The sequence below is a fragment of the Stenella coeruleoalba genome (genome assembly GCF_951394435.1).
Source record: "Stenella coeruleoalba genome assembly, chromosome: 1".
Lineage (NCBI taxonomy): Eukaryota > Metazoa > Chordata > Mammalia > Artiodactyla > Delphinidae > Stenella > Stenella coeruleoalba.
Window position 1 is genome coordinate 59699619 of NC_137169.1, and position 11803 is coordinate 59711421.

Genomic DNA, 11803 nt, shown 5'->3' on the forward strand with positions numbered 1-11803 from the left:
CCTGTCTTGCTAGTTGTTTGGCATAGGGTGTCCAGCACTGGAGCTTGCTGGTCATTGAGTGGAGCTGAGTCTTGGCATTGAGATGGAGATCTCTGGGAGATTTTCGTCGTTTGATATAATGTGGAGCTGGGAGTTCTCTTGTGGACCAGTGTCCTGAACTTGGCTCTCCCACCTCAGAGGCACAGCACTGACATCTGCCTGGAGCACCAAGAGCCTGTCATGTACACAGCACAGAATAAAAGTGAGAATAAAAAAGAAAGAGAGAAAGAAGATTTAAAAAAATAAAATAACATAAAGTAAAATAAAATAAAGTTTTTCAAATAAAAAAATATTACTTTTTTTAAAATAAGAAAACAAAAAAGAAAGAAAAAAAGAGCTACCAAACCTAAAACAAAAATCCACCAATAAGTGTTAAAAACTATACTAAAGCTAACAAACAAACAAAAAACCCTCACAAAAACTGAAAAACGGACAGACAGAACCCTAGGACAAATGGTAAAAGCAAAGCTCTACAGAAAAAAGTCACACACAGAAACATACACACTCCCAAAAAGAGAAAAAGGGAAAAAAAAACAAACCATATATATATATATAATGTCATTGCTCCCAAAGTCCACCTCCTCAATTTGGGATGATTCATTGTCTATTCAGGTATTCCACAGATGCAGGGTACATCAAGTTGATTGTGGGGATTTAATCCACTGCTTCTGAGGCTGCTGGGAGAGACTTCCCTTTCTCTTCTTTGTTTTCACAGCTCCTGGGATTCAGCTTTGGATTTGGACCCGCCTCTGTGTGTAGCTCGCCAAGGGCATCTGTTCTGCACTCAGACAGGACGGGGTTAAAGGAGTCTCTGATTCAGGGGCTCTGGCTCACTCAGGCCGTGGGGAGGGAGGGGTACGGATGTGTGGCGAGCCTGCGGCGGCAGAGGCCAGCGTGATGTTGCAACAGCCTGAGGCGCGCCATTGGTTTTTCCGGGGAAGTTGTCCCTGTGTCACGGGACCTGGCAGTGGCGGGCTGCACAGGCTCCCAGGAGGGGCAGTGTGGAGAGTGACCTGTGCTCGCACACAGGCTTCTTGGTGGCGGCAGCAGCAGCCTTAGTATCTCATGCCCGTCTCTGGGGTCCGCCCTTTTAGCCGCGGCTCTCGCCCGTCTCTGGAGCTCCTTTAGGCGCGCTCTTAATCACCTCTTCTCACGCACCAGGAACAAAGAGGGAAGAAAAAGTCTCTTACCTCTTCGGCAGGTCCAGGCATTTTCCCAGACACCTCCTGGGTAGCTGTGGCGCACTAGCCCCCTTCAGGTTGAGTTCACGCAGCCAACCCCAGTCCTCTCCCTGGGATCCGACCAAAGCCCGAGCCTCAGCTCCCAGCCCCCACCCGCCCCAGTGGGTGAGCAGACAAGCCTCTCGGGCTGGTGAGTGCCAGTCGGCACCAATCCTCTGTGCAGGAATCTCCCGCACTTTGCCCTCCGCACCCCTGTTGCTGCGCTCTCCTCTGTGGCTCCGAAGCTTCCCCACTCCGCCACCTGCAGTCTCCACCCACGAAGGGGCTTCCTAGTGTATGGAAACCTTTCCTCCTTCACAGCTCCCTCCCACTGGTGCAGGTCCTGTCCCTATTCTTTTGTCTCTGTTTTTTTCTTTTTTCTTTTGCCCTACCCAGGTACGTGGGTAGTTTCTTGCCTTTTGGGAGGTCTGAGGTCTTCTGCCAGCATTCAGTAGGTGTTCTGTAGGAGTTGTTCCACATGTAGATGTATTTCTGTTGTATTTGTGGGGAGGAAGGTGATCTCCACGTCTTAGTCTTACTCTTCCGCCATCTTGAAGCTCCACCTCCTGTTTGATTTAGTATTGATGAACTTTTAGTTTTTGCTTATCTGAAAGTTTCTTATCTCTCCTGCAATTCTAAATGACAGTCTTGCAGGTTTTCCCTTTCAGCATTTTAGATCTATCGTCCCTTCTGGCTTGCACAATTTCTGCAGAAAAATCATCTGATAACCTTATGGGTGTTCCTTTGTGTATGATTCTTTGTTTTTCTATTGTTGCCACTAGAATTCTCTCTTTAACTTTTGTCATTTTAATTATTACATGTCTTGGTGTGGGTCTGTTTGGGTCATCTTCTTTGGGACCCTCTGTGCTTTCTGTACCTGGATATCTGTTTCCTTCTTTAAGGCTTGGGAAATTTTTAGTAATAATTTCATTAAATACATTTTTTTGTGTGTGTGTGGTATGCGGGCCTCTCACTGTTGTGGCCTTTCCCGTTGTGGAGCACAGGCTCCGGATGCGCAGGCTCAGCGGCCATGGCTCACGGGCCCAGCTGCTCCGCGGCAATGTGAGATCTTCCCAGACCAGGGCACGAACCCGTGTCCCCTGCATCGGCAGGTGGACTCTTAACCACTGTGCCACCAGGGAAGCCCTTAAATACATTTTTGACCCCCTTCTCTATCCTTTCTCCTTCTGGGGATCCCTATAATGTGAACGTTGGTATGCTTGATGTTATCCCAAATATCCCTTCAATGGTTTTCCTTTTTTTAAATTTAAATTGTTTTTTTCTTTTTGCTGTCCGGTTGTCTTTGATGGGGTAGCTGGTTTTCATGTGAACAGAAGTCATGTCTTTTCTCAGAGTGTGCTGGCAGCTATTACTTTGATAGAGGTGGGGCTGGATAAGGAGGGGTTAGGCCTAGAGCCAGGTGTGAAGCAGGGCTTCCCTTCTGCTCGGTTGCTGTCACTGTCTTATTGAGGGCAGGGTCAGGTCTCAAGTTGCTGGAGCAGGCGTCCTGAGGGTTGATTCTGAGCTAGCTCAGTTCCCCCTCCAGGCACTGGCTTACCTTGCCCCAGAGAGGAGCAGTGCTTGGAACAAGAGGGGCAGGTGTTAGTATTTGACAAGGGCTGTGGTGCAGGCTGTGGCGGTCTGGTCACTGTCACTAGTCTGGACTGCCTCTGATGCATAGCCTGTGCAATCACCAGTCATAACTACCACCTTCCTATTCAGATGTGACTTAGGGTTTGAGCTGCCTCAGGGTTTCATGGCTGGCCAAGTAGTTTCCTTGGTCACGGCAGCCCCGCTTGCTCCTGGGTGGAGCTGCTACAGGACACAAGCAGCCAGCTTATGTTAGGTGCATGCTAGGGTGGTTGTGGGAAATGAGTCAGCCACCTTGCAGTTTTAATTTCAATCCAGCCTCTTCACCCTGCTTTGGGAACAAGCAAGCATTCACACACTCCTCATGAGGAGAGTCTGGGCTTCCCATAGCCCTCTTGTTGGTCCCATCAGCCCTCCAACAAGAGAAGGGGGCTTGTCTTCCATTTGTTGGACCCTGGGGCTGGGGTGCCCAATATGTGGCTCCAGCTGCTCACTCCACATAGAGGGTCTCTGCCCATGCAATTCTGCTTTTCCTCTGAGTTCCCTCCCAGGGGCACAGGTCCCAACCTGATCGCTTCTCTTCCCATTCTTACAGCCTTGGTTGTATAGGAGTCTTTCTGCTAGCCTCCATTTAGTTTTCAGTGAGAATTTTTCTACATGCAGATTTTTTTCTTTTTTTCTTTGCGGTACGCGGGCCTCTCACTGCTGTGGCCTCTCCCGTTGCGGAGCACAGGCTCCGGACGCGCAGGCTCAGCGGCCATGGCTCACAGGCCCAGCAGCTCCATGGCGTGTGGGATCTTCCCGGACCAGGGCACGAACCCATGTCCCCTGCATCGGCAGGCGGACCCTCAACCACTGCGCCACCAGGGAAGCCCCATGCAGATGTATTTTTGATGCATTCACGGGGGAGGTGAGTTCCAGGTCCTCCTACTCCACCATGTTGATTCCTCTTATGATGACCCTGTTTTGATAACAAAATTAAAAACTCCCAAACATTCTTTACCTTCTATCTTCATCTGGATATTAATTTCATTTTCTCCTGTAATTCTTCAGTGCTAAGGACTTCCAAAGAATAATTTACATTTATGGTTTCTTTTCCTTTGCATCTGTGCTGTTTACTGTGGTTATAAAATATTGTCGAAAACCTAGTGGCCTAAAGCATCTAGGATATGTAATCTACCATTCGAGAATGACTTAATGGGGATAGCCCATCTCTGCTTCAGATGTCTCAGCTGGAGCAGCTCAAAAGATAGGGACTAAAATCATTAAAAGAATTGCTCACTCTAGAAGTTGGTGCTGGTGTTAGCACTGAGAAGTTAGCTGGGTCCTTCGGCCAGAATACCTATATGTAGAATCTCCATGTGACCTAGGCTTCCTCACAACATGTAAGTTTCAAGAACCAGCAGTGAGAGATAGAGGGAGAGAAGGAGAGAAAGAAGAGAGACAGAGAGAGAGAGAGAGGCAAAATCTTTATTTCCTTTATGATCTAAACTTGGAAGTCACACTGCTATAGTTTGTTCATTGAGACAGTCACAAAGTCCTATTCCAGTTCAAGGAAATAAGAAATAGACTTCACCTTTGATAGGGTGTAGCAAAATTCTGGAAGAAGACTTGGGACCCAAAACATTGCTGTGCTTAGTTTTGGAAAACAAAAACAAAAACAGTCTACTGAATGGTTCATTCATACTTCAACCTTCTATAGTCTGATTATAGCCTCCACCATTGCAATGAAACTCCTCTATAAACATCACAAACCACCCAATGATTGTTAAATCATATGGTATTTCTTCTCTCCTAATCTTAGTTTACTTACCTGTAGCATTTGGTAAGGTTGACTGCTTCCTTCTTGTTACACTTCCACCTTGGCTTCCTCAGCATGAGTATCTCCTGATTTCCCTTGTACTACATGGATGTGTCTTCTCGGCCTCCATTTTTGAGTTCTATTTCTTCTACCTATGTTTCATATATTTATGTTTTCCAAAGTTTAATCCTTAGCTCTCTTTTTATCACTCTAATCTCTATAAGCAGTCACATATGGTCTCATAACTTTATCTAAGTATTATATGTAGGAAACCCACAAGTGTCCTAAACTCCAAGTTGAAGCCAACATAACCGAATTGTGTGATAGATTCCTGTGCTTTTATGTACTATAGACAACTCAAACTCTACTTCTTCAAAACCAACCTTATCTTATTAATCTAGTCCTACCCTCCTACCACCTACCTTCCTACCTGTATTTCCTGTTGGATTTGCTATCTTGATGAAGTCATCATCCTTCTGGAGCCTGGATGTCATTCTTGATTCCTTCCTTTTTCATGTTGCAACATTATATTGGTAAACATGCTCCATTATTTCCAGCCTTTTATAATCTCATACTTATACATTTTTCTCTGTTTCTGTGGTTGACTTGGTTCAAACCTTTATTATTTCTCTCATGGACCACTGAAATAGTCTTATATCTGTTTTCCTTATTGTGTCCTCCAATTCACCTCTATATTGCAAGAAGTATGATCTCTTTAATGCAAACTGTATCATGGTACTCTTCTGGATAAAATTATTCAGTGACGTTCCATTTTCTACCACATATGAAATCTAAAATCCTTTCACGGCATAACAGATTTTTCAAGCTGTGGCTTTGACCCTTGCAGTTTAAATGTGATTTTTAATATAATCGTAGCAGTAATAGAATCTACCATTTACAATACACAGTGTGTAGACTGTATTCATTATCTCATGTAAACTTCATAATATTCCTTTATATTGGTAATTAATAAATATTTGTATATGGTATGTAATTATAGTTTATAATTAATTAATCTTTATAAATATTTTACAGAAGAAGAAATTGAGATTAAGAAAAGTAAATGTATATATTTTCTTACACTGTTGGTGGGAATGTAAATTGTTGTAGCCACTATGGAAAACAGTATGGAGGTTCCTTAAAAACTGAAAATAGAGCTACCATAAGATCCAGCAATCCCATTCCTGGGCATATATCCAGAAAAGATGAAAACTCTAATTTGAAAAGATACATGCACCCCAATGTTCATAACAGCACTATTTAGAATATATGTATTAATATTCCATTATATATAATGGAATATTACTCAGCCCTAAACAAGAATGAATTATTGCCATTTGCAGCAACATGGATGGACCCAGAGAATATCATACTAAGTGAAGTCAGGCAGAGAAAGACAAGTATTATATGATATCACTTATGAGTGGAATCTAAAAAGAATACAAATGAATCTATATAAATAAACAGAAACAGATTCACAGACATAGAAACAAAATTATGGTTACCAAGGGGGAAGGGGGGGAATAAAGTAGGAGTATGGGATTAATAGATATAAACTACTATACATAAAATAGGTAAAAACAAGGGTTTACTGTATAGCACAGGGAACCATATTCAATATCTTGTAATAACCTATAATGGAAAATAATCTGAAAACATATATATATATATATATATATATATATATATATATATATATATATATATATATATAGTTGAAACATATATATAAAACTGAATCATTAGTTAAAAAGGTTTTCCTTTCTCCATTGGATTTGGCACCTTTGTTGAAAGTGAGGATCTATTTGGGAGCTCCTTATTCTATCAACCCTTACACAGTTCCACACCGTTTTGATTTACAGTATGTCTGGAAGTCAGATAGTGTAAATCTTCTATTTTGTACTTTTTCAATCTAGCTTTGGAGATTCTAAGCCCTTTTCATTTCTGTATAAAATTAAACATTTCCAATCAGTAGAATATATGAATTATCTGTCTATTTAGATCTTCTTAATATTTTCTCACTTTTTCAGTTTTCAGGGTGGAAGTCTTACACATCTTTTGTTTAATTTACTACTTAGTTTGTGGCTTTTGTTGCTATGATAAAGTGAATAGTTTTTTAAATTTCATTTTCTAATTTTTTGCTACTGACATATAAAAATAAAATTGATTTTTCTATATTAACCTTACTTAATCTTGATATACTTGATATCCTCTTGATATACTGCTGTATTTGGCTAGTATTTTGGTAGTATCTTTACCAATAGTAAAGAGGATTTGGGGGGCTGGAATTTTTTTTGTACTCTCCTTGTAAGATTTTAATATTAGGATTGTGCTGGTTTTGTAACAATAACTTGCTAATTCTTCCCTACTCTTTTTTCACTAAGCTTAAGACTGGTGATATTTCTTCCTTAAATATTTGAGAGAAGTTTTTGAGAGAGACCATGTGAGTCTGGAGTGCCTATAGATTTTGGATAAGAAGTTCATTAACTTTAATATATGTAGGGCTAAACAGATTTTTCTGTTTTATCTTGTATCAATTTGGACTAGGTGTATTTTTTAAATATTAATTTTTTCATCTAAGTTGAAAAATTTCTAGGCATAAACTTGGTCATAAAATTACCTTATTATCCTTTTAATATCTGTGGAATTCAAAATGATAATCTCTCTTTTATTCTTGATATTGGGAGTCTGTTTTCTCTGTTTTATATTTCATCAATATTGCTAAGCCTAGTTTTTAAAATTTTCTCCATTGTTTGTTTTCCATTGAGTTCCATTATTATATTTCTTATTTCATCCTTGTTACCTATTCTGGCTTTAATTTGTTCTATTTTTCTATCTTTTTAAGATGGAAACCTAGGTCATTAATTTTAAATCTCTTTCTTTCCTAATATATCTATTTAAAGCTATACATTTCCCTCTAAGCACTGGTTTAGTTTCATCTCATACTTTTTAGTGAGCTCAATTTTCCTTATCATTTAGTTGGAAATGTTTAATAATTTCCCTTATAGCTTCTTCTCTGAACTATGAATTATTTAGTAGTTTGTAATTTAGTTTTCAAGTATTTTATGCTTTCTTAATATCTTACTATTATCTAATAGCTCCTAGTTTCTAATTTAATTCCATTGTGGTCAGAGAATGTACACTGTATGATTTGAATTTTGAAAAATTTATTTAGATTTGTTTTATAGTTTAACATATAGTCTGTATTGATGGACATACAATGTGCACTTGAAAATGTATATTCTAAGATTGCTGGATGTAGGATTGTATAAATATTAATTAGGTCAAAAGGGCTGACAGTGCTGTTCAGATCATCTATGTCTTTACTGAGTTTTGTTTCTAATTGTTCTATTAATTGTCAAAAGAGAAAAGAAAAAGTCTTTGACTATGTGGAATTATCTATTTCTCTCTTTAATCTTACTGATTTTTGTGTTACCTACTTTGAGATTTTGACATTAGGTACATACACACATATGATTTTTAGTTCATTCTTATGTTTTGACTTTTTTTATCATTTAGAAGTGTTCTTCTCTATCTCTGGTAAGATCCTTTATTTTGAATTCTGTTTTATCTGATATTAATATAATGATTCTCAATTTCCTATGCTTGCTGTTTGTGTAGAATATTTTTTTCTATTTGTTTTCAACTTCCTTTTGTCTTTGTATTTAAAGTACACCCCTTATTATAACAAATAGTTTGGTCTTCCTCTTTTGAATCTGACAGCCTCTGACTTTAATGTTTGCTACATGAAACTTTAATACAATTATTAATATGGTTGATAATTTTAGGTTGAATTTAGGCCTGATGTTTTTATTATTCATTTGCTGTTTGACACTGCCCCTCAGTCTGTGTTTTTGCTTTCTATTCCTCCTTTCTTGACTTCTTTTTGATTATGTGAATAGTTTTAGATTCCATTTTAATTTCTTTACTGGTGTTTTAGTTATACTTTTTGTCTTTTTTTTTTTTTTTGCTTGTTTCTCAAGATATTTCAATATATGTCCATAATGTTTAACAGTCTAGTTAGAGGTAATATTGTACTATTTAACAAAAAAAATTAGAAACCCTGCCACCATATAAGTCCATTTATCTCCCTCCATTCTTTATGTTATAGTTATGTAACATATCTAATATACATAACAAACTAATAATTTTGCTTTAAATAGTATATGTATTTTAAAGAAATTAGAAGAAGATATTTACAATCATCCAGATATTTAACAAATGTTGATGTTATTTATTTTCTCCTAAAGTGCCAAATTCCTATCTGGTATCATTTCTGTTCAATCTGAAGGACTTTTTTTTAGCAATCCTTGAAGTATAGGTCTGCCACCAATGAATTCTCTTAGTTATCTTTTATTTCAAAATATCTTCATTTTGCCTCCTATATTACAGAATATTTTCATTGTATATAGAATTCTGGGTTAAAATTTACTTTTAACACTTTAAAAATGTTATTTCCTTATCTTCTTGACTACATAGTTTTTAATGAGAAATCAGTGATTTTCTTTTTCACCATTGAGCACAGTTCTACATTTATTATAAATCCTTTGAGATTAATTCCAAATATAGGTCTTCTTGAGGATGGCCTCCATTTTGTCTTTTCTCTTGAGAATGGGTCATATTTTCCTATGCTTTTTTTTTTTTTTAACATTGTAGATATTGTGAATGTTATGTTTGCAACTCTGGATTCTCTTACAGTCTCCTGAAGAGTTTGGATTTGTTTGGATTGCCTGTTCTTCCCTTTAATCTTGTTTCCTTGTGTGTCAAGAATATATATTTTTAATGCCAGATGTTACATCTGAAAATCTGTGGGCTTGGCATAATGCTATCTCCCTTTAGAGATAGTGTACACTGTACTCTGATAGGTACATCACCTCAATCTAATCACGGACAGAAAAGACTTGAGGCTGGTTTTCAGTCTCTATTAGACTCCAGCTTCCTCTTTTTTGCCTATGTTCCTGGAGTCCCCACTGACAGCCTGGGTTATATTTTAAAGCCCTCATTCTTGGTAACTACTGAACTCCATTTTTTTCAGCACCAGAGAACTGTCAAAAGTTCTACTCTGCTTCACAGTAACTTTCTGCTTGATTCCTTACCTTTTTTTGTCATGTGCAGCTGAAATAGCAAAAGTTTTGTGAGTTAAACATGTGTCAGGGTGACTTATTTTCACTTTTCTTCTCACTGAGATCTTGAACTTTCACATGTAGCTGTTTTGGCCATCTCAGACTCAAATTTTATCTTCCCAGCCTAAAGAGATTGCCTTGAAACTTCACTAGCTTCTTTGGCAGCATCTGTTCTGGCAAGCTTCTTGGCCTTTTGGCCTCCTGACTTTTACTGAAAATGAGCAAATGTCTTAAGAGGAAAAACAGCATGTAGAAAGTTGAGCACACCTTGATGAATTTCCCTTCTTTTCATCTGGTCCCTCAAGTTCTGGCTACCCTAGAAACTCTAATATTTTCATCATGATTTCTGTGGAGATTTTTTTTTCCTGACATAAAAATCATTCTAGAAATATGCTAAATTATTTTTATAACAAATGTTTATGATCACATTATATTTAATTGAACTGGTGTTCTGTAACTTCCTCAGTATCTTTCTATTTCACAACATTAACAATGATCTCATTTAAAATTTTTTTGCAATGAGCATCCAAATTCATATAGTTTTTTCCCCAAAGAGCTATGTTTTCAAAATTAATTCTCAGGAACAAATGGTCCATTAATATTTCAAAAGATATGAACAATGTGCCACTCATTAAAGACATTTCTTGATAGTCTTTAAAACATATTTGTGCCAATCTACAATACCAGTTACAATACATAATTGCTGTAGTTTTATTACAAGTTTTCCAGTGTTGAAGAATTTTAAAATATTTAATTTTGAATTAATAATTATAAATGATACTTCTTATTTCAATTTGAATTAACTTTGATCACTTACAAAATTAAAAATTGTGTTATATTTGGGAATGAGTAATTTTAAAGACTGCATGTCAATTGAGCCACTAGGTAAATTTTCATAATTATAACAATAAATTAGTCCATTTCTCCAGTAGTTTGTGGTATACTTTGTATTCTCTTCAGAATTTTATATAATATCCAAGATATAGAATATACTCATTAAACATTGATTAAATTAAATATAACTGTTTCTTTCATTTTTCAGTAATTATAAACACTCTTCAAATAATACTGCAGAGGCTGTGGTTAGACCTGGTGCAAAATTGTGTCTTCTCTGTTTAAACCACTTACCATATGTCCAATACCCTCCTTTCATGGATGTCTCATTCTGATCTATTTTACCATCATGAGAAATAATAGATTCATAAGTTATATATCTGTTATCTAGACTTATATTGGTAGATTTTTCTTTTTATCTGTAGCAAACTGGCAAAGGGGACATAACTGTATTTCTGGACTTTAGCAGATACATAATAACAGAGTTTTAAAAAATGAGGACATTACTCAAAGCTACTAGATAAAGCATGTCAGCCAGAGTTTTGATTGGAAAAACAGTCAGTTCTGCTCAACCATCATTCTCTAAACTCCTATCTTTCAGCAAGCAAAGTTAATTCAGCTAACATGTCAGCAGTAATGTGGTTTTGAGTTGCTTCTCTGGGAGTAGCAATTTGCAATGATGCTTTCTTGTAGTTTGAAAAATTTCTGGGCAAGTTTAAATTATAACAAAGCAGTTTATTGTTGTTAATAATATTTTCAGGAAAAAATTTCACATTAAAGTATACAATGCTATTTAAAATGTTTTGTAGCTCTAAAATAATTTAAAAGCATAAAATATATGTTTTGATTTTTTTCATAAAAATCACTATGTTTGCTGTATTAAATTTAGAAGTATAGTTTATTCAAGAACAATTAAAAATGTCCTAACGAATTTGCTTGTAGTTGTTTCTTTTTTTAAATGTGAAATCATAAGGTACTTACCATTAAGGATTCTAGCATCTCTTGAGCTATTGAGAAGTAGGCTAAAATTTGTGAAAACAAGAAAACACATTTGTTAAAAAAAACAAAAAGTGGGCTTCCCTGGTGGCGCAGTGGTTAAGAGTCTGCCTGCCAATGCAGGGGACACGGGTTCGAGCCCTGGTCTGGGAAGATCCCACATGCCACGGAGCAACTAAGCCCGTGAGCCACAACTACTG